This window comes from Mustela putorius, unplaced genomic scaffold (assembly GCF_011764305.1).
Source record: "Mustela putorius furo isolate JIRA1106 unplaced genomic scaffold, ASM1176430v1.1 tig00003972_pilon_pilon_pilon, whole genome shotgun sequence".
In the NCBI taxonomy this organism is placed as follows: domain Eukaryota; kingdom Metazoa; phylum Chordata; class Mammalia; order Carnivora; family Mustelidae; genus Mustela; species Mustela putorius.
This window is the reverse complement of record NW_025422115.1, coordinates 23019476-23042736: the sequence shown is the minus strand read 5'-3', so window position 1 is coordinate 23042736 and position 23261 is coordinate 23019476.

The following is a 23261-nucleotide window of genomic DNA, read 5'->3' as shown; positions in this document are numbered from 1 at the left end:
CACCTGGTTCAGCAAGCTGAGCCCCATGACTGGAGCGGGTGCTAGCCAGGGCGTTCAACAACACCCGCTCTCCAGCGAGAAACTTCTCCCCTTTTCTGCTCTTCCGCAGTCCTGACCGCTCCCAGGATTGCTCCTGGGTCAGGAACATCTGTAAGAATTCTCATACAACCTTCCTTTTCGCGCTGAGAGACAAGGCCGCAGGCTTGGAGACCTCGGGCCAGCCACAGAATCCAAATGGGATTTCTTTCTTGCTCTCGATCTCTCTCTCCCTTTTTTTTTACATAGTGGTAAAATATGTATAACATCACATTTACCCTCTTAGCCATCGTCAGTGCCCAGGTCAGGAATGTTAAATAGATCCACCCGGTCAGCAACCACCATGACGACCCCTCTCCGCAGACAGCCCTGTCATCCTATACGATTGAAACTCTGTCCCTATTAAACACTGACTCCCCGTTTCCCCTCCCCACAGCGGGACAAGACTTTTGTGTCTGACTTATTTCACTTCGCATGATGTCCTCAAGCTTCATTCCTGTTGTAGCAGGTGTCACAACGTCCCCCGCTGGAGAGCCGCATACTATTCCCTTGTAGGTATGGACCGCGTTTGGCTTATCCTCCATTCACGGACGCTGCACTGCTTCCATGTTGTAGCTGTTTCGAAGAATGCGGCTGTGAACACGGCTGTGTGGCTATCTCTTCCAGAGCCTTCTTTCGATCCTTTTGGGTTTACATCCACCCAGAAGGGGAGTTGTTGGATGACAGGGTAATTCTGTTTGGTTTTTTTGAGGAACCTCCATACCGTTCACCAGAGCCGCCGTTTTCCATTCCCGCCAACAAATGTTCCTTTTTCGCCACATTTTCGCCAACATTTATTTTTTCAATTTTTTGATAGTAGTCATACTGATGAGTGTGAGGTGAGATGGTATTCATTGTAGTTTTGATTTAGGCTTCCCACATAGTAAATGATGTTGAGCATCTTTTCATGTGTTTATTGGCCTTTTGTATGTCTTCCTTGGAGAAATGTCTATTCAAGTTCTTTGCCTGGTATTGAATCTCATTGTTCTTGTTGTAGTTGGGATTTCGTAAGATTGTTTCATTGCGTCTAATTTTATATTTATCTTTTATTTATGAAAATGGTACCAGTTTTGTGTGTGCGGTGGTGAATAGAATTCCTCTCTAAATTAACTTAATAACTTTTTTATTAAAATGTTTTAAAGAGTAACCTGAATTAAAATATGAAGTAGTCATTGTGAAGGTAGTTTGGAGACTTGGCAAAAATCACAAAGCTGGTTTGCCCATAACTGAAGTCTAGAAGGATCTCATGGGCAAGGGGGGGGGGAGGGGAAGAAGGAGGAGGAAGAGCAGAGTGGTTTGAGGGAAAATCGCTCGGAGGGAGGACAGTGGGCACGAGCAGAGAGAGCTGTTCCTTGCTTTGGGAAGGGGAAATCTCATCATTCTGGAAAGTAGCTCTTAAAAGAATCTGTGGAAATAAATAAAACACATATGATACCTATTTTGACGACTCGAAGGTACAGAGGAACTTTGAAACTCAAAATCGCTTTTCTTGTAACAGGGAAAAGGGCCAACAGACAAGGAGTGTGCACCTCTCCCCGTCACGGCGCTGCCTCGGGAAGTCCCAGGTCTTGCTCCCTGTGCTCTCGTGGTTTGATCCAACTGGTTGGGTGTGCAGAGGGAGGAAGGAGAACTTGAGAAGATCAGGAGTGCTCTCAGCGCCCTCCTCCTATTCCTGTTGGATTGTTTGTCCACTTCAGGACGCACTGATTGATTCCTTAGCCATGACTTCTGAAGGACGCTGTGGGAAGCACTGCTTACTTTTGCTCACCCAACATCTCCTCCCTGCCTTTTGGTCACAGCACTTTGGTTTTTCCTTGAGGACCGACCCTTCCTTTGTCTATGTAGTCAGTGGGTCTGGGACTCCAAGGTAGGCATGTGATTAAGATCTGGCCAATCCAAAGAGCCTGTCTGCTTGGCCCCGGATCAGTTCAGGACTGGGCAAAGTTGGACAAATCAGTCAATCTCAGGACTTCTGTTAAAACACTTGAGAAAGAAGTCTCTACTCACTGGGATTGTAAAGAAGAAAGGGAACGTACCTGAAGCTACCGGTAACCGCCTTGCCATCATGAAGAAAGACCCTGAGGATGGACCCAGCATGGGGGAAAGTGGAGTCAAGAGCTAGAAAGACTAGGTTGGTGTTCTGTTTTGAGCCCTGGATCCAACTGGGCCTGAAATCCGTACTATCTCTACGCTTTTCATTTGTAATAGCTCATAATTTCTTTTTGATTTAAGCTTTTTGGGAATGCTATTCCTTTCAATGGGATAAAATTCTGTCTGGAACACTACCAGTCCTGCTGGGCTTCCGTCTATGCAATGTGTAAAGGAAACAGACAGTTCACATGATTTGATGTGAGCTGATGGCGAGCGTTTTAATCTTTGTTTTGCCCTTGTGACAACTCAAAAAGTCTGTGCTATCATTATCCCTATTTCCTAGACGAAGAAAGGTTCACAGTTATAGAGGCTCAAAAAGGTTACAGTGACCGGTTCGTGGTCTCATTCAAGTGACAAGGCCAGGATTTAAATTCAGAATCACCCAGTTCCATTCATAACCACTGGGCAGGTGCTTCTCCAACCCGTACCTTGGGTCTATGATGACACTCGTTTTCTTCTGTGTATCATTGACGAGTGCGCACCTCTCCATCTGCCTAGCTTCCCTCTTCCCGTAATCACTGATGCCAGGTCACTTGAAAGACCGTGTCCCCTCTGCAGCGGACAGTAAGTGGCCTTGCTACTCCTCCTTGACCACCCTTCACTGTCCCTGCCATCAAACGCACCTGGCTGAGGAGACACGTATCGGGACACTTGGGGGCCTTGGCCAAGTGCATGGCAGGCTCATTCTGTTTATATTCCAGTTGCTTCTTCTAAGCTGGCAGATGTGCGGCTCTATCTTTGTACCTCTCACTTAAATTTTGATTCAAAATCCAGCCGTTAGGAATATTGTGATTTATCTAGATAAGCATCGCCTCAAGTTGCCTCTTCATGTGCTTTGTGACTCTTTTGAAGGTTGTTTTCTTTCAAATTTAGAGGATTTAAGTAAGAGTAACATAATACATTATGTACTTTTCCATTATCCTGGAGTTTCTTCCTCCCACCCAACCTACGCCAGCGGAACTCCGGACTTACTCAGAAAACCAGATAATTAAGTGTGTTTCTGTGTGATCCAAGTCCTAGCTGTGTACCTCCTTGTCAGCATGCGGCTCTTTGTAAGATGTGCGGCAGGGGGTATGAGGCTTCAAATTCCTTGATTTAAGAGTGACATAAATTGTATATAAAATTCCCAATGAAATAAAATCACCACAATGCATTCCAAACTTCAGCCCTGCCAATTACACGCATTGAAAGGCTAAAAGAAATTGGGTTGATCCCAAAAAAAGAATCTGGCAGTGAGTCTAGCAAAAACTGTGCACAAGAGCTCCAGAGTTTCTCCTGTGTTTGCTGTTGCTACCCCCTTCAGTATCCTATCCCTCTAGGTCTGGACTAGAACTCCCCACAGAAACTACATCTCCCCACAGCTTGTGTAGGGCTCCAGGGGCGGGCTTATGTCTGTGGAGTAGCCAGAGCATCGCATCACCTTTAAAACAGGCAGACCTCCAGAACCGTAATAAATCTGCGAGGTTTTAAGCCCTTGAGTTGGTGGTAGTTAATGACAGCCGCTAAAGGAAATTAACACAACCTTGAATACAGTGGTTTGTTGGAGGGCAGCGCTGAGAGCCAAGCCTGGCCCCTTCAGAGCAATGAGATTCGGTTCTGGGACTCTGGATGTTTTCCTATGGGGCTGCTGAGAGGACCAGAGGGCAGCGCAAAGGTGCTGGCAGCCATCTTGTCACTATGAGGGAAAAGTCTGTCCCACATAGAAAGACCAGAAGTTGAAAGCAGCCGCAGGGTGCTTAGTGCTGCGACTAAGCGTTGAGCCCCTGGACCTTTCACCTTGGACTTTTCGCCTGCACCCACCGGCAGGCACAGTCCCATCTGAGACTGTTCAGATGACGCTCCCGCCACCTGCGGTCAAAAGCGTCATGACGTTTCAGCTCAACCACTGGTGCGGAGGTCAGTGTCACGGCAGCGGCAGGTGAGAGAGCCAACCTGCTGGTGGTTGTCTCAAGAGCAGGAGCAGGAGGGGCGCGCTGGGGACCCGCTCAGGGGACGGCAGGGCTGCCACAGTAAATGTTTAATCCGTGCCCAGAAAATCTGAGGTTCCACACTTGTCGCAGGCAAGACATGAGTAGCGTTCACCACCATTTTTGGTGGCACAGAAAGGACGCAGCATGGGGGGCGCAGGGCGGGGTGGGGTGGCGAAGGCTGCCCCTGATGTAGCGTGTTAGTTGGCCATAAGATGGGGCACCAGCCCGGAGCCTCGCGGCTGCCTGGCACAGCAATGACCAGTTCCCCAGGGAAGGGCACAGAGGCTCTGTCTTCAGCAGCATCAGCCCTTGGCGGAAGCAGACTGAGCTCGGGAACCTCTGTCCTACGCTTCAGGTCCTCGCTTTCAGGATTTTCTTCGGTGATGCCTCCAGCTCAGTCCTTTCCCAGCGCCCCCAGGAGTCCCCGGCCAGACCACTCACACATCTACACCCTTTCCACTTATCTCCAACACGTGTGCTCTCGGCGAGCTCCTTCCACGCCTCCCTGAGATGGGAATGTCAGGCATCCTAGCAGATTCATGGGAGAGATGCTTTTGAGCAAGTTAAGTCAACACGCCACAACACACCTGCCTGTTTTACCTACCGTGAAGTAGCCTTGACTCTTATCAGAGGAATTTTTCACGAGCGATGTCCTTCCAGAGCTCCTGACACAGTGAGTTCCTGTGTCGACCAGATGCGACCAGTCGCTGGGTTTGGGACACTTGGTTCCAGCAGCTACCGAATTTTAGTTTGATCTGTTTGCAGAATATTCACAAAGGCACTTCTCCATTCCCTCCCCCGCTGCATGAATCCTATCCAAAGCCACTTAAAAACCCAAATGCGGCCCCTGCCATAAAGTTCTACCCGATTTGCTTTTTAAAGGAAATATCTTCTGGCCCTCTCATGGCCGCTTATAGCCCCTACAGACTTGGAGTAAAGCCTAACAGACCCGGATGGAAAGTGTGACCACCCCACCCTTGCTAGCTGTGTGACCTTGGCCAAGTCATGTCGCCTCTCTGAGCCTTACATTTTAAAATGTATTTTAAATTTTTTAAATTTAAAATACATCTTAAATGGGGATAATGGGAGTTACTACCTAGTAGGGTTGCTGTATGATTAAATGAGAAAACACAGGCATATATTGACTGTAGGGCCTGACACAGTCAGTGAGCATTGAATTAATTGAATAAGCATTGAATAATGTTACCCAGCTATAGTAGTGGTTGTGGTTATAATTGTACACATACTTTTCTCTCCTGATCAGAAGTCTTGGGGGGCGGGGGAAGGAAGGGGTGTTTCTTATCTACTGCCAAAATAGCATGCGGCACAAACTCTCCCCAAGGCACAGCAACAGTGAACGAGGCCATTGGCTGGCTGAGCGGCTCTGAGATCTGGCTGGGCTTGCTGGCCGTCCAGGCTGACTTTGGGGACCAAGAAATGACTCAGCTTTGCTCCGTTTCTCGTCCTGCAGCAGGTCAGCCCAGTGGGGTGAGAGCACCCAGCACGCAGACGGCTCTCAGGCCTCTGTCCACACCGCATCTGAGAACATCCCTCTTGGCCAAAGCAACTCCAGCAGTCAAGCTCTTGGGCCTTGGTGGGGCGGGGGCGGGGGCGGGGGCAGCAAAGTGACAGCGCCGAGGGCATGTCAGGGAGCGGTAAAGAACCGAGCCCGTCAAAACCCGCCCCGGGCCAGGGTTGAAATCCTACAACATGCGTGAAATGGCGCCTTGACCCTGAAGATTCTATGACCCTTGGCTGACTTGAACAGGAACTGGGGCCCCAAAGTTAAGTGGCAAAATGTCAGAATCCGCAGCCCTCGGAAACGGGAATTTGCAGGGTGTAGGCGGTCCATTCTCACTGAGGTTTGCACGGGTTTTCCTCACGCAGCTCACTTCGTTCCCTTACATGGACATACTTAAGTTTTCGTTCCCAGGGTCGGAGAAAAAATGTCTGTGGGCTTTGCCCACCTTCCGGGGCGCGCCCCTCCCCCTTCCTCCGCATCTTGGTCTCCCTCACACCCGAGGACCATCCGGTCTCGACACCAAGGGCGCGAGAGAAGTGAAAGCCCATGTTGGGAAGTAGGGGTGACGGTCGGGGACTAGGGAAGGGCAGGACAGGATCCTGTGTGGGATTCCCCGATTCCAGAACTTTCCAGAAGTTAGAACAAGAAAGGGATTCCTCAAAAGCCTCCTGGGTTGTAACTCTGATGCATTTCCCTCTGAAAGACATTTCATAATCCGGGTTTTTAATGAGCTCCACATTTTCCCGTGGAGGCAAGAGTTCTTTCTGAAAGACAAGAGGAGCCCCTCCGCAGGACACCAGTTAAACAAAAGAGCGATGCTGTGAGGGTCTGGAATTCATAACTCAAGTTCAGGAACGCACGGAGGGCGGGGTCTGACCCGAGACCTTCCCGGAGCTAGAGAGCAGCCCGCTCCCGGCCCCAGTGCGCGATGGACGGGGGAGGAGGAAGTCAGGGCACTTTTTGTAAACCTTAGGATTCAACTCTTCGTTTCGGAGGTCAGCTGGTAGCACAGAGAGAGCCCGTTTCAAAGGGTTCTCGGCTTGTTCCTTTATTGGCTCAACCACTTTCTGGTGAGCCCCATCAGGAGGAACCAGACTCTCGCCCCAGACGCTGCTGCTGGCACCGTGAGCAAGGGGCGTGCCTCTGCGATGCCCACACACCACGGGCGGGCAAGACAATAAGCAGGAAAGACACAAATAATTAACTCGTGTGACTGGGGGTTGGGACAAGCGCCATGAGGAAGAGCGCACAGGGAGAGCTAGAGAGTGACAGGGCAGGGCAGGGGCCCCATTTTGAACAGGGTGCAGAGGGAGGCTAGCCGAGGCCCCGGGAGCTGGAGGAAGCCGAACCCCGCAAAGATGATGGAGTGTCCCCGACAGAGGGAACCGCGAGCGGGATAAAGGTGGCTCGGCCCCGGGATAGCGACAAGGCCAGCCTATCGGTTACTCTTCCCAGAGTCCTCTGACCTCCCTTAGGCCCCAGACCCGGCCTCTCGGGCTGGGAAGACTGAGGACTGATCCTTTACGGTGTTCTTCAGAATTGTGACAAAATGCCTATATCTGGGATGATCCAGTGAGTGCCTGACCCCCACGACCATGACGTTGCTGGACGGCACTGACCAGGTCTCCCTGCCTGCTGCTGTGCCCCAGTACCTGACAATTAGTAGACGCTCCACGGGCATACTCATGCCTTCCCTCCGTTCCCTCATTTAAATCTCACCACACCCCTACCCAGCGGGTTACGTCATTATCTCCATCGCACAGGTGAGACCCAGGGAGGGGAAATGACTTGCCAAAGGTCACAAAGCTGGGATGGGGAAGTTCAGAACTTTAATTCTAGCCTGTTGGACTCTCATTTGTTCAGGAAGGAACCAGTGATGTGCCTGGCAACATTTGCCTTGGCTTCTGGAAAGAAAAGCCATCGTTCCCCACTGTGGAGGCTAAGGTTGAAGGCAAAGCCATGGAAGACAGAATGGAGAGAGACTGAGAGAATCGGGTCCACAGTGACATCATCTGAGGTGCTGGATCAAGCCCCACCTGAATGAGACTTGCATGTGGACAGCCAAGTCTTTATGTTCCAAAGCAGCACCAGAGTGTGTCTTTCACTAACAACATCAACATTTTCTAATTGGTCATCACTATCACTCCTGGGTCATTGTTTCACAGAAGAAACCAAGACATAGATATGTACACATTTGGCCAGAGCTGGTTATGCTTCATTTTTTCTAGAAAGGTCACTACTGCTTGTATCCCGTGCCATATTCCCGAACCTTAGCAGCCCAAAGTGCCCCAGGGTAGAGCAGCTGTACTCACTCCCTGCTGTGGCCACCACAGCCCCAGAAGGAATGAGATGCCAAGAGACGCTTATAATAGGAAAATTCTGAGTTGTGTTGGCCTTGTTGGCCTTTATCTCAAATGTATGAGAAGTGCTCAATTCATGCCAAATGCTCAAACCAGGTACTGTCCTGCTAGAGTAGTGAAGCCCACAGATCGAGACCATCCATCACCAGCAACCAGGGAGCCATGTGCTGGGTGCCCGGGGATATGCAGAAATACAACAACAGTCTTTGCCCTTTAGAAGCCTGACACTTGCCGAGGAGACGAAGGAAGAGGCGGGGAACCGCCGGAGCACAAAGCCAGGGAGGAGCGATGAAGGGCTGGGGCTGTCCTGTGGTCTATAGGGCAATGGGCATTCACAAGGGGCGAGGCCATGTCTGCGCGCGGCCCACGGACCCTGCAGCAGACGCATCACACACATCCTCCAGCCAGAGCCCTGCACTCCTCCACCACTACTCCCTTAGTATCTTTTACCCCATACCACTTCTCAAAATCCTTACTTTAGAAAGAGATGCTGTCAGTTCCACAAATGGAAACCAGTTTCACATGCTGTAAAGAGAAAGTCACTATAAATTTAAGTACAGGAAAGTGCAAAACACCTTCATCAAACATCTAACCAGAAAAGATTGTGTGCCAAAGCCTCTCACAGCTCTTGGCTTTCCCTCTCTTTATGCAAAAGAAAAAAAAAAAGTGAGTCATCATTAAGGAGGCGCTCAAGGTATGTGGTCTGCAGAGAGACTGTCCTGGAGGCAAGCGGGATCCGGGCAGGACTGGGGCATGGCCTTATCCTGATGGGATTAGTGTCAGTGACCCAGCCCCAGCTCCTGGCCCTGTGCCACCTGGATGGTCTCCCGTGCCGCCCTGGAGTGCGCCCGCGGGGGAGCTGTGCGCAAAGCTACCCGCCTCCCAGCTCAGGTTCAGGTGCCGCTTGCGCACTGGTCGTGGGCACCCACTCAGCTCTCCAAACCTCTGTCCTTCTTGGAAAAACGGTGACAGCAGGGACGCCCCGCTGGCTCACAGTGCTGCTGGGAGGATTCTAAGTGAGCCACATACACAGTGATACGCACATCTTAACTCCACAGCTCTACCCCGATGGTATTTTTGCTACAGTGTTGCCGATGACAACAGTGACCTTGGAGCCCCTCGAGTGGAGGGGGCCCAGCTTGCTTATCCTTTAGCAGGGGACACAGCATGAGCCCCAATGAAAGTAAGGTGACGCTGTGACAATGGCGGCACGGCTGAGCTCAAGGTGTTGGGACGGGGCTGTCCACCCATGCCTGGGAATCGGAGAAGGTCCCTGGTGCCGGTGAGGGAGAGCAGGGAGGAGGGAATGCGTGCAAATGAGCAGGTCCGAGCAGCCCATGCGGGAGCAGCGGCGGCACCTGCCAGCCAGGTCCCGCCCTCAATTCTGGGGATTTCCATTCAGCCGCCCTCTGGGCAAAGGCCGGGGGGCCTCCCAGCGCAGGCGGGTCATCGGTGAGGGTGTGGCGGACCGTCTGCAGCCTGTTCATTCCAAAGGGCTGCGTGGGTGTCACCCTGCGGCTGCCGGGGAGAGGTGCTCCCTCCACCTTCCGTTCCGTTCACCCAGCAAAACTTGCTTCCCCTACACGGGCTCCTCACTGCCGCAAAGCAACAGAACCTGAGGTCAGGGACTCCCAGACACGGACCATAAAATGAGCCCCGAGTCACTCCTTTTGCCAAGTATAGGAATCACTGATAATGTAAAAACTTTGATGTATCGTGTCTGCTTCAAGGACACTTGGGGCCACTGCAGGAGACAGTCTGGAGACAACTCGGGAAGACAGTCTAGCTCAAAACCAAGACTTCTACTTTGGGTCCCCCAATGCAATTTGGGGCAGCGTTCCACCCCACCACAAAAGCACCTGTGATGCAGACACGGGAGGGATACAGTTCACCTCCACCAGGCCAGATACGAACCCAGGTGCATGGTGTCTACAGAGTTCTATAGAGATCATTTGTTACGATTAAAAGCTATCATTTCTTGTGTCTGCTGTGTGCAGGCACCACACTGAGCTCCCTCCGCATCTCATTCATCGTCCTGTCAACCATGGAGCAGATATCCTATGATCCATCTGGGAAACTGAGGCACAGAGAGATAAAGTAACCGGCCTTAGGGCCTAAAGCTCAAAACGAACGGAAGTCCTGGGCCAGAACTGAGGTCTGACACCACGTCCAGGCTCCCCATCATTCCCATGCTTCCTTGTCTGTGGTAGCACGTCCTTGCTACGGGAGGGGGCCTTGAAGATGAGACCGTGGGGTCCATGTCATCATCACCTTCATATCCCGAGCCTCTCTCACCACCTGGCTGGTGCTGGCATCCGGCAAAAACTCTTCAAATGAGATTGCTGTACTGAGCTGACACCCACTGACATGGGGGCCAGGGGTGGCTAGTTTGGGAACGCGCTCTAACAGTGAGGGCTTATGTTCAAGGGAAGTGGACCCAGCCCCCTCTCTAGAGGAGAAGGCAGCAATGCCCTGGCCGTGGGGACCTGTGTGCCCGTGCAGGTCAGGAGCTGACTTGCCATGTTCACCGTCTTAGGGGCAGAGGCTGGGAACATGCCAGGTGGGTTCCACAGGGCGCTCTGGCGAGGCCACCAGACCTGCTGCGGGGTTTCCACCTGCCACGTCTTCCTCAATTGCCTTACTTGCTCAGAAGCGAGGGAGGCCGTCCAGGGGCAGCTGCGAGGCCGGGAGCCAAGGGGGAAAACTGAGATGCCCCTGGTTTCTAGGTAAGCCCGAGGGTCCCTCAACCACTTCCCCGGACTGGGGTCTCTCCAGGAGATAGAAGGTGCGTGAGTCACAACGTCAGATAACTGAAAAGGCATGCACATGTGCCTTGCAAACAGCTATGTTAGTCTCTGCCGGGGACAGTGGGCCTGTTGGTTCATCTAACACTCATGTGTGTTGTTCAACACAGGTGCCTAACAGTGGCAAACGCACTTTGGAGCTACACTGCCTGGGAGAGAATGCGCCCTGATCACTGTGGGCTTATGAAGCACGATGCTCTGGCCTGGAAGGAAGGGAAACCAGCAAAGGGAAGGGCAGAGGCCAGGATGGGGCAAGGAGCAGACCGAAGGAGCGTGAGCTCACCGGGCCCAGCCACTGGCATCCGGGCACTAGTGGGTGACGGAGGCACGGGACAGCCAGAGACCAAGCAAGACGGAAACCCCAGAGCCCTGAAAAAGAGTCTCTTGCAGAAGAAGAAAGAACAGAAAAGTGAAAGGCAGAGGTCTTGCCAGGGCCCAGAGTCTCACGGGGTGCACTATGAGCACTATCGTAGGCTTGCTGGGGGCCTGGACCCCCCATTTTCTCCTCTTTTCACAAGGTGAGAAAATATGACATCATATCTACAAGACCGGGGCCTTCTCTGCCTTTTATCCATCCATCCATCCATCCATCCATCCATCCAACAAACCTACTACAGACCATGCAGGACATGGGGACCGTCTTTGGTGCTAAGGTACAAAGTCCCAGCCCTCAAGACACTTACAGTTCTGTTGGGGGAAGACAGGGAACAAAGGGACCAGCAGCCGGAAGAACATAGCTGGACCGTGGAATAATCTGGGGGGGCCTGGAAGGCGATGCTGAGTAGCTAGGGAGATCATTCACATCGGTGCTGGCAAAGGCCACTCGTGGTAGCTAGCAGATTTTGGAGTGGACCCCGAGATGGGGGCCGGGGGGAGGCAGATATTTACAGATCTGGGGGAAGGGTGATCCAGGAAAGAAAGGAGCCAGCGCAAAGCTCCCAGAGGGGTGGACTTGAGCTTGGCGTTTGGCTGGCAGAAGGAGGGACAGCAGGAGGCAGGCGAGCACACTAGCTTTCCGGAGCTGCTCTACCCAATTACCACACAATTAGTGGCATCAAACAACAGGAATCTAGTCTCTCACAGGAGTCTGACACGGAGCCTGGAAGGCTCTGAGGGAGGCTCCTTCTGCTGCCCCCCAGATTCCGGCAGCTCCAGGGAGGGGCAGTGCGGCTCCCACTGGCTGGGCCCTCGCTCTGCCCTTCTCTCGGGGGGACGCGCGGTGGGGGATTTAGGGCCCATCCTAATCCAGAATGATCTCCTCCCTTCCCAACTATATCTGCAAAGATCCTTTTTCCAGATAAGGTCACATCCACAGGTTTGAGGTGGACCTATGTTTAGGGGAAGGTCACCATGGAACCGACTGCAGTCTGACCCCCGGCTCCCCAAAAGCACATCCACCCTACACGCAAAGCACACTCACCCCAACCCAAATCCCCCAAAGTCTCAGCCCATGACAGCATCAACGCTATGTTCAAACCCCATAAATTAAGTCCCCGATCTCACGATCTACATCATCTAAATCAGGGATGGGTGAGCCACTGGGTGTGATCCATCCTGGGGCAAAATTACTTTCCTCCTGTGGATGGCGCCCCAGGAAACCGGCTACCCACTCCCTGAATATAATGGCGGGACAGGAATGACGTGGACATCGCCTCTTCACAAGGGAGAGAGATGGTGAGGAGGATGGGGTTGCTGACTCCGTGCAGGTCAGAAACCCAGCAGTGCCAACACCATTAGATTTCAAGGCCTAAAAGTTACCCTCTGGGGATCTGGGCTCTGACCCCCAACCCCGGGCCCTCTAGCAGCATGTGGAGAATGTAGGGACAAGATCAAGCAGGCAGATCAGTTGGGGGGCTCGTTTGGATGCGGATCTTTAATGGGGATCATGGTGCAGGAATAAAGAATGGCGATCAGATCCAGAAAATGTTTTGGGGGCAGAGCCAACTGGATTTTGTGATACGGGAACACCCTCCCCATCTGTGGAGGATGTGTTCCAGCACCCCTGCTGGATGCCTGAAACCTCAGATGCCACCGAATCCCACCCACGCTTTTCCCCATACATACTTACCTCCGATGAAGTGTAGCTTATAAACCAGGCATGGTAAGAGACAAACGAACGGCGTCAGTAAGGAAATGGACCAATAACACCACCACACGGGAACGGCAGTTAGGGACGTGTGACCTCCGTCTCTCTCTCTCTCTCTTTCTCATCATCATCATCATCATGATCCTGTGCTGTTTCCCCTCTTCTTATGAGGATGTGAGAGGAGGACCTGCCTCCATGATGAGCCTGTGACACAGCACAAGCCTGTCCCCACATGGGGGGTCGCCCACGGGTCATCGGCCCCATGACAAGCGAGACCTCGGACACGGAATCTGCCGCTCTGGACTGGAGAGGGAGGCAGAAGCACGGTGGAGAGATCACAAAACACCTTTCAGGATTGGGGCTTGAAGCTCAGTCCGAGGGGACGGGGTGGGAGGGCTGGGGGCGCAGGGCGGTTGGTCTGAATGAAGGGGACGTCGCACGCCCAGTCTGCAGCGGGGCCTGGAGGGTGGGCCGCCCCGGACTCTCAGACTGGAGGCCTTTTCTTGTGGCTCAACCACGTCCTCTCTCATTCCACCCATCAACTCGGCTTCAAACTCAGGTTTCCCAGACAAGAGTCCTGGGGATGAGAGAGAGAAAAGTTCTTCTTGAAGGCCTGAGGTCACCCCAAGTCCTGGGAGGGCCGCCCTCCAGCTCTGCCCGCTCCTACCCTCGGGGGGAGGCGCTGCAATGGCTGGTCCGCTAGGCCGCCTCCGGAAAGCCCCGCACCCACAGGTCCCAGCCATTGCCTCCATGACCCCTCGTTCTCACCAGCACCGTCTCTCAACAACACCTCAGTCGTTAACAGCTCAGAACAATCCTGGAGTCTGTTAACATCCCAGCTTTGGGGGCGCCTGCGTGGCTCAGTGGGTTAAGCCTCTGCCTTCCGCTCAGGTCATGACCTCAGGGTCCTGGGATCGAGCCCTGCGTCGGGCTCTCTGCTCAGCAAAGAGCCTGCTGCCCCCTCTCTCTCTACCTGCCTCTCTGCCTGCTTGTGATCTCTCTCTCTCTGTCAAATAAATAAATAAAAATCTGTAAAAACAAAAACACATCCCAGCTCTGAACTGGTTGACGATAAATGAAAATGACAGAAGAAAACCTTTGGGAAAATAGATTAACAAGAAAAAATACAAACAGTACCCATCCTTCACACTTCCAGGCGGCCAGGGGAGGCTCTGAGCTGCCTTCCCTGCACGCAGAACAGCCAGGAGATGCTGGGATCTGCCACAGTTTCGTTCTCGCTTTCATTCCCCCATGCTCATCCCCAGGGTTCCTTATTAGGGATGTCTGATAGTATAAGTGATCTCAGGAGTGTCCAAAAGCAGAACCTTCATAAGATAAACTTCCCACTTCTTGGACACCTACTGGGTGCCAAATACTGACATGCAGAATCTATAATTCATAGCAGTACAGAATGTCACTTTATCACCATTTTACAGATAAGCAAACTGAGGCTCAAAAAGGCTCAGAGACTTAACCACAGTCTTGCAAGAGGGATGGTTGGTTCTGGGGATTTGAACCTGGGAGCTGTCCGCAGAGGAGCTGCATTTATAGCTTTGGGGATAAGCTCACCTTGGAAATGAATGTGGATCAAGAAGGCACCTAGAGACTGAGATGTGAGGTGATCCAGAGCTTAGAGCTGGAAAGAGGAAGGAGATTCAGAAGAAGGGACTGAAAACAGAGCCCAGCTGTGATTCCCCACCAGGCCACAGAGCCCCCACTGATAATGGGGGAGAGGGTCCAGAGACCAGTGGTCGCTCCCATATTCCCAACACCATTTATCCCCTGGCTCACCTGTCTGCTCAACATTTGGATTCTCTGCACCACTCACAAGCGGTGGGCAGGGCACCGCCAAGGAGCCTACGGGCTGGAGAAGGAGGCTGGCTGTACCAGGCCATTAGGGTACTGCATAGCCGGCCTTCAACATGACCGAGAGCAGCTGGTTTCAATAGGGATCAAGTAGATCCACCCACCACGTCACTCAGGTATATCCACACCTGACTACACAGGTCGGAGAATCCTAATAAACAAAACAAGAGGCCACCAGGCAACACCAAGACACAAAACAGTGAGAAGATCTGGGCACTGTTCTGGAGAAGTTTCTAATCTAGTGGAAAAGCTAAATAAGAACCAAAATCACTTAGAAGCTGTGAAAACAAGGCAAATTCAGGTCATACATAAATATGGTAAAAGTTACTAACGACAAGCCCAGGGGAAATAACCTCCACCATATACTCAAGTGATTTTTGGCAAGGGTGCAAAGACCATATAATGGGCAAAAAAGAGTGTTTTCAACAATGCTGGAAAAACTGGATGCAAGGGAGTACAATTGGAATGTTTATGTAACACCACATACAAAAACGAACTCAAGATGGCCCGAAGACCCAAACAGGGAAGAGCTAAAACCGTAAAATTCTTAGAAGAAAATATGAGGGAAAAGCTCCATAGCATTGGGTTTGGCAATGATCTCTTGGATATGACACCAAAGGCTCAGGCAACAAAGAAAAAGCAGACAATTTGGACTTCATCACAATAAAAAAAACATTTGTGCATCAGAAGACACCACCAACAGAGTGCAAAGGCGACACACAGAACACACAACACAGAAAAAAGGGAGGAGGGACCCACACGTCTCGCGTCTCTGATACGAGACAAATATCCAAACTGTGCAGAGAATCCTCAACCTGACAACAAAAAGGCACACAGAGTCAAAAAGAGGCAAAGGACTCAGAGAGACGTTTCTGCAAAGAAAACCTAGACGCGGCCCACGGGCGCGTGCCGAGACGCTCAGCGTCATGAATCGTTAGGGAAACGCAAACCAAACTCACGGAGTATCGACTCGCGCCCATCAGGATGGTCACTGTCAGAAAAACCAGGAGGAGGAGGATTGGAAGCCGGGAGCACACGGGTATTTGCACGCCCACGTTCACCGCGACACTCTTCACCAGAGGAGAGCCAAGCGACGGAGGCAGCTCTAGCGTTCACGGACGGCTGAACGGATCAACGAAATGTGGTCTACACAGACAAAGGAAGATTTCTCATCCTGAAGCAGGGGCGGGGGTCCTCAGCTCTTTGCAACAGGATGAACTCTGAGGACACTGCTCTGAGGGAAACGAGCTGCTCACATAAGAGCAAACACCATACGATTCTCTTCTCCTGAATACCTTGGAGTCGTCAAACTCCTGGAGACAAGAGTGGAATGGTGGGTGCTTGGTGGGGGGGGGGGGTTGGGGCCCGGGATGCCGGGGTGAGGCGAGTTAGGGTTTAAAAGGGACAGAGCTTCAGTTTTGCAGGAGGAAGCAGTTCCAGAGACGGCTGGTTGGGATGCTCACGCAGCGATGTCCGTGTACTTAATACCACCGACCGGGATGTTTAAAAATGATAGAGTTTATGTTCTGCCGCGTTCACCAGTTTAAAGAAATAGGGTTTTGTTTTTGTTTTTGTTTTGTTTTGTTTTGTTTTTTTTAACAGAGGAGGGGAAAAAAGCTCCCTTCCTTCCCCAAAACAAGTGTCTGCTGTCAGTAGTGCCCGAGTACGGTGTGGGAACCCTGTAGTCTAGACCAGAAGGGCCAAGCAGGAACTCCTGGGAGTCTTTGAACAAAGGAGTTAAGGCCCATCATTTCCTCTTCTCCCAGTCCCTCTACAAAGCTTAGCCGGTCTGCAGTGACCTACTCAAAGTCCTGCTCCCACCCACCCTGAAAGGGCAGTGAAGCCCAGTGTGGGACCGGGAGGGCTCCGAAACGCGATCCACGGCCCGCCGCCACTGTGATCTGGCCACAAGGCGCCCAGCGCAGGGTGCGACACTTGGAAGGGGACCGTAACCCTTGTATGATGGATGGGCCTGGCTGGCGGCAGGTTCTTCCAAGGCCCCTTCATGGAGGTCAGCGTTAGGGGCTTCGAGAGAATGGAGGCTCTGCAGGAAAGAGATGCTCTGAATCCCTTACAACAAATCCCGGGAGAAAGAACCGGGAAGGGCATCAGGCGACAATGTCATAGGCAGGCCTGAGCCCCAGGGAGGCACAGGCTGCGTTCGGATCCAGGACCAGACAGCTAGCACCGGGGCTCCAGAAATGGGTCGGAGGCCCAGACAGTCTGGACGACACAGTTTTTCCGTAAACTCTTCCTTCCTCTGGGCGGAGCATGGAAAGCCTGGATCACGGCTGGGTGAAGCTCGGAGGCTGCTTCCCTGGGAGGAGGGGGTCTCTCCGCACTGGGACGAGGGAGCGCTTCCGTTGCCCCCCAGCCTTGAGAAGAGAAGCGTCTGCGCCAGTTTGGGATGGAGACTCTCCCCTTCGTGTCTGGGGTCACGCGAGCTACAGCTGCGATCTCGCCTGGCCTTTGAAGAGGATCAGGCTGTTTTGGACCAGTTTCCCTGCTGAGGGGAGTTTTGATGTCAGATCCCAATAGTCAGAAAAATGAAGGCTTCCATTTAGCCTGGGCTTTGTTTGGAAAGAAATGCATTATTTAATGACATTTTGGAAAATATTTCAAATTAAAGGATTCCTGTGATGTTCAGACAGAATAAAGAGTAAATTGCCCTACAAGGGTTGTCAGTGACAGGAAACAAGATTATTTGCTTGCGAAGGTTTTTTTGTTTGTTTGTTTGCCTTCAATATTTATTCTGTATCAGTCTCTTAGATTTTCTTTAAAAAATCGGTCTTCAGATCCGTGTTTACACGGCTTCATCCAGGCAGGACCTCGGAATCATCCATCAATTTGATCAAATCAGTTTAAAAACCTAGCATATTTTATTGGACAATTGGTCTTGCTTGGTTTTTTGTTTTCCTGCATTGGCTAATTAAATTGATTTGAATTCAACCTTCTTCTGTGTCAGTGAGGACTATACAATTGTCTCCTCTTACTGCCTGACACAGTGACCACCTAGACCACCGCTGCCCTCCTGCCCCAAAGTCCGTGTGTTTGGGGACGGAGAGCAGTGGGAGGATCCCTGGAAACTTGTTTCAGGGGATTAAGGGGGAAAAAAATCAATCAGCAAAGCAGGGGTCCTGAAATTAAAGGCAACACCGAGGCAGATCGCCATCCGCTATAAGATTCCTTGAACTGGGGGCGCCTAGGTGGTTCAGTGGGTTAAAGCCTCTGCCTTCTGCTCAGCTCATGATCTCAGGGTCCTGGGCTCTCTGCTCAGCAGGGAGCCTGCTTCCCTCCCCCGACCCCCTCTCTCTGCCTGCCTCTCTGCCTACTTGTGATGTCTGTCAAATGAATAAATAAAAAATCTTTTTAAAAGATTCCTTAAATTGGTTTTTGCCGTAGGTGCATTTCCACAACAGAGTTAGGAAGTTTGACACTTTTTCTGGGAAACACTGCGGGGAGAGGCCCACTGATGGCAGCCTCTTACCTCTGATGAGGTCTCCTAGACTCTGGGCCTTTGTTCTGCATCACAATAGAGTCGTGAATGAGATTTCATGGTTAGAAAGAGCCCATTAGAAGGAGCCCAAGTCACCCAAGGAAGCAGACCATGGATGGGTCTCTGGAGAAAATACTTTTACATAAACCAAACGGGAGGCCAGAGGTTGTCTAAATAAGCTTTGGAAAAGAATAATTCTGAAATAAGCTGGGACCAATTCTGTGGTATAATAGATGTTCAAAGCGGTCCAGATTCAACAGAGGAGAAGACAGCATCATCAGGGAGCCCAAAGTTAGCAGCTGGGAGGCCATGGGGCCTGCCCACAGGCCCGGTCCCCTCAGGCTGATGCGCGCCAAAGCCTCACCTTACAAGACCATTCTGGAGACTTTTCACACCTGCAAACCAAAGGAAAAAGAAACATCCATTCTAGTGACAGAACCCGATTAATTACAGGCTCCGCTATAAACATTCAGCTGTGTAACTTTGACAGAAAGCAAATTTGTCATCTCGAGGGGAATCTGACATTGTAAATAAATAATCGTGATTAGGATGATAAGCAAACTTCTACCCACTTGAAACCCCTTCATTATGGAGAGAGAGAAAGACAGAGACAGGGTGTAAATTTGAGCAAGACAGGGAGTGTTCAGCAAGAAATTAAATGAGTCCCCAACAGACCAGTGGGTGAGCAGTGGTGACAAGCTGCCTCGGGCGAGAGACACCGATTTATCTCCCAGAACCTTCCGGAATGTAAATGGCTTGGATGGGCTTCAGCACCTGCCTTTGGAGACTCCGAGCCTCTTTGAACACTTAAGTAACGTGTTTTTTCGTTTCATTTCACCTAATCTTATTTTACCGCTTGGTGTTCTCGCTCGATCCATGGAGTACTTTTTCTAGAATTCTTCAGAACGAGGTATTCCAGGTGTGCCGGCCATGGTGGTTCTCAGTTGGGAGAGATTTGCCTCCCTGGGGGACACCTGGCAGCGTCCGGACTTTTGATTGCCACAGGTTTGTGGGGGAGGGACGTTGGCTACCGGCATGGGGTCAGTGAAGCCCAGGGATATCCTCCAGGGCACAGAGCAGCCCCTACCAAGAAGCCAACACGCCAGGGCTGGGAAACCTTGACCCAGCAGACCGCACATTTGAAAGCTCTCGGTGGGTTGGACGACAGACCCTCACTGAGCATTCCTTTGCGCACCAGGTTCTGCCTTTAGAAATCTAAGGACTCTTTAGATTGTAAGAGGCAAAACCCAGCTCAGACACAGAACAGGCAGAACAGGCTCTGGTGACTCCGGTCTCCGGCTGGAACCTTTCCTGGACTGAGCGCAGCGGGTGCCTTCGTGCGAACTCTGATCAGACAGACCAGCACGCCTGCAAACCACACATCGGGGCACAGTCTCTGCTCCTGCTTTATCCTTCCGAAGCACCTGCCTGACGCAGGTGGAGCTTCTGTTTCTCGTCAGTGGAGGTGGAGGAGAAGGGAGCCCGCAGACCTTTGATTTTCTGCTGTCTTCCAGACTTCCCATAGAACTAGTTGACATCTCTCTGGGGGTCTGGACTCTTTCCTAGAAAAGAATGGTAAAAATCAATGTAATTTACACATAGCTGGAGCTTACACGCATGCCTTGTGCAACATAACGCCCCCTCGAGATGTTTTCTGTGCAGCCTTGTCTGTCTGCACAGATACTGAGGGCATCTGGTGAGTTCTGGGGCATTTGTAAATCCTAAGGGACAAAGCTGAGGCTTGAGCTAAGCTAGGATCTCCCCCTCGCCCTCAGAAAAAAACAAAAAAACAATAGAACTTGTCTTCCTCAGTATCCATTTTTCACTCATGGTCTCAAAATTGCCATGAGTTCTTTAACAATTAGGCTAATATGATTAAAGTGTTCTGACAGTTGCAAAGAACAAAAGGCAAATCACACCCAAGCCCATCACTGCTTCTTCCTCAACCCAAAACTTAAAAACTCTTTTTAAAATTGCCTGTTTTCTGGTGAAAGATGGAGACTGCCCCTCATTGTGTGTGGCTGACCGCTCAGAGGCAAGGAACTTGCACAGCGCCGTGTTTTCTTTCTTTCCAGAGATGACCCCCGCCTCTGTGTCCCCAGCATGTGGGGCAAAGTGACAGATGATGTCCTTCCAGCCTATAATTTAAGACCCTCACATCTGTGTTGAATTTCCTATTTAAAAATACCTGTGATGTGTTTTGTATCTTTGAGTCTCACAGTGTTCTCAGATGGGGCTTTTGGAGGACTGGAACTTTCTCATCTTCGTGTGCCCAAGGCCGAACGGCTAAACTCAGGGTGAACCTGAGGAGAAAGGCCAGCCAACTGCTTCGATTCCCCTGTCATGTACAAGGAGGCCAACAGCGGGCCACTTTGAAGGGAGTATTCTGAGGTTACATGGGAAGTTCGTAGAAGAGCCACCACAAGTGTTCCTTTTGGCCACGAGGTTCTCCTGGGAGCTCTTCAGAAAGAATCTCCCCCTTCTCGCCACGGCTCACTGTCCCACTACATGCTGAGCTGTGGCTCTGTGAGCCTCTGTCCCTTTGTCTGTTGGGCTCTTCATCCTGGGCCAGAGACGGCTGTGCTGATTCATACTCCGGTTTCCCACAGACCCCAGCTGCCGGCAGCCACAGCCCTAATTCGGAAGCCATGGAACAAACCAAAGTGAACAAAGCATTATGGATTGGAGGTGGAGGCCCCTGTCCACACCCCAGACTTGGGGCCCAGGGGCTGATTTACCTTTGTGTGAGACAGACACACATCCTGACAAAGGGAAAATAGCTACTCGCTCAGTTCATCCATGTGTCTAGTCGTCGTGCACCTGCCATGGCCTGGGATTCTCCTCAGCTTCCCACAGGCATATCATCGGATCCTCAGAATGACCCTGGGTGACCGAGGTACATGACGGTGCGCAGGGCACTTCAGCTCTGTGGTCTTCTTCCCTCAAACCCACCACTGCAGTCGAATCACGAGGAAAACATCGAATGAACCCAAACAGAGGAACCTTCACAAAACCCCTGGCCGGTCCTCCACCAGCTGCCAAGTTCATCAAAGCCAACTGGCATGAACCAGAGGAGCCTAGGAAGGCCACCAGATGGCCAGTGGCATCCTGGGTTGTGGGACCTGCAAAGGACACTGAGAGAAAAGTGCCAAGAGCGGAGTGAACCGTGTGGTTTAGTTACTCGTAACGCACCAGCATGGGCAGTGTTGTCTTAGGTGCGTCGTGGAAATGTAAGATGTTAAAAATCGGGGAAACTGGGTGGAAGGTTTACAGGAATTTTTGTACTCCCTCTGCAGCTTTTCTGTAAGTCTAAAACAATTTTAAAATTAAAAAGTTACTTAAATTAGAGAACTGGCTACAAAAATCTAACCCTTGACTGTAGGCACTATTAATCGCCCCAGTTGGATGGGCAAAGGTATCGTCTAGAGCGGTTACGAATCACCGCCTCCTAACCTGATCACCATTCTTACAACTTCTCAGACCCTGCTCTCGGCTCCCGTTTATACCGCAGCTCCTGAGAATTAGATCATGGGAGGGCATCTCGAAGGGGTAGTTTCTCTGCTTGGACGCACGAGCAACCCGACTCGCTCTGAGGGGAAGCCAGTGAACGCTTCTGCACGGCCTGGGCGCTGGGGGCTCGTGCAGTAATTGGATCGTTCGAGCGCTCCCAAGGGAAAACCCTGCAAGATTGATTTAGAGGGATGCTCCGAGACCTCCTCAGAAACTCTCTAAGTCTTAGATGTCTGAGTGGTTGAAAAATAGTTCCGATTCAGCAGGGCCCGGGCAGCAGGAAATCATCTGGAGGAACCTCTAACACCAGCAAGATACCAAACTTTCTGCCTCTCTGCGGAGTCCAAGGCCCACAGCTGCTTCCCATCAGGAAAAACAAACTTTCCTTCTTGGAGCACCACACTCTTGCGCGCCTGCGCGTTGCCGGCGCCTCAAAGCCCTGCTCCCTCACCGCAGTGCCAGGGAGGAAACACGCACCCTTTCGAGATCCAGACCCAGCGAGCGTTCCCTTCCTCCCGCTCTCCTCGAGAGCACCAGCTGCTTTGCTGAGGTCCAGTGGCCTCCAGCAACCCCCACGGGGATTTTCCGGAAGGCACTCTTTCTTCCAGGCTTTTCCATCTACCGCTGGATTTCCAACAACCCACAGGCATGTAGACTGCCACGGAGCCTGCTGGTTCCACCTTCCCAGCCCCCACGGTCCTTTCCTCCCAGATGATCACGGGGCAGGGCTGTGTCCCCAAACATTAGCTCTTGTCCTCGGGCTTCTGGAAGAAGAGATCCCCACCTCCCTCATCCAGGCCTGACTTCATCACGGCTGCGGTGAATGGCTGGCTCCAGGAAGGGAACACAAACCCAGGGGGCTTGACCTAAATTGTGTCTCCAGCAACAGAGAGTCCTGAGTGCTCTCCGTCATGGAGAACTGCTCCGAGGTGGTGCTCCAGGTGGCGTGCACCCCTTTACCTCTCTCCGCACCCACGTTGGCCAGTTAGTTATAGGACTACGTTACTTATGGTGCTACCTGACCCCTGAGAAAGTCACCATCAACCGTCTGAGCCATAATCCTCTATTTTCTTCTACATCCAACTCGGAGACAGTGCTGCCTCTTGTTTTTTCCCACAAATGCAAGCATCCTGTCAACACGGTTACACCCCTTCCTTTTCGGACTCGGTCACCCTTCTCTGTCATACTTGTCCATCTACACCTTCATTCCAACGCTGTGGAAATCCACCAAATGCTTGTACTACGGTGTGCTTCACACTGACCAGCCGACGGGTGTGGAAGTTGTTCCCACGCTGTCGCTGCTGCAAACAGCACTGCCTTCTCTCATAAAAATGTCTCGGGTGGCCTCGTAAACGGGTTTTTGGGGGGCAAATGTCTAGCAGTGGACATATTACTTGAAAGGGAATGTGTGTAATGAGCAC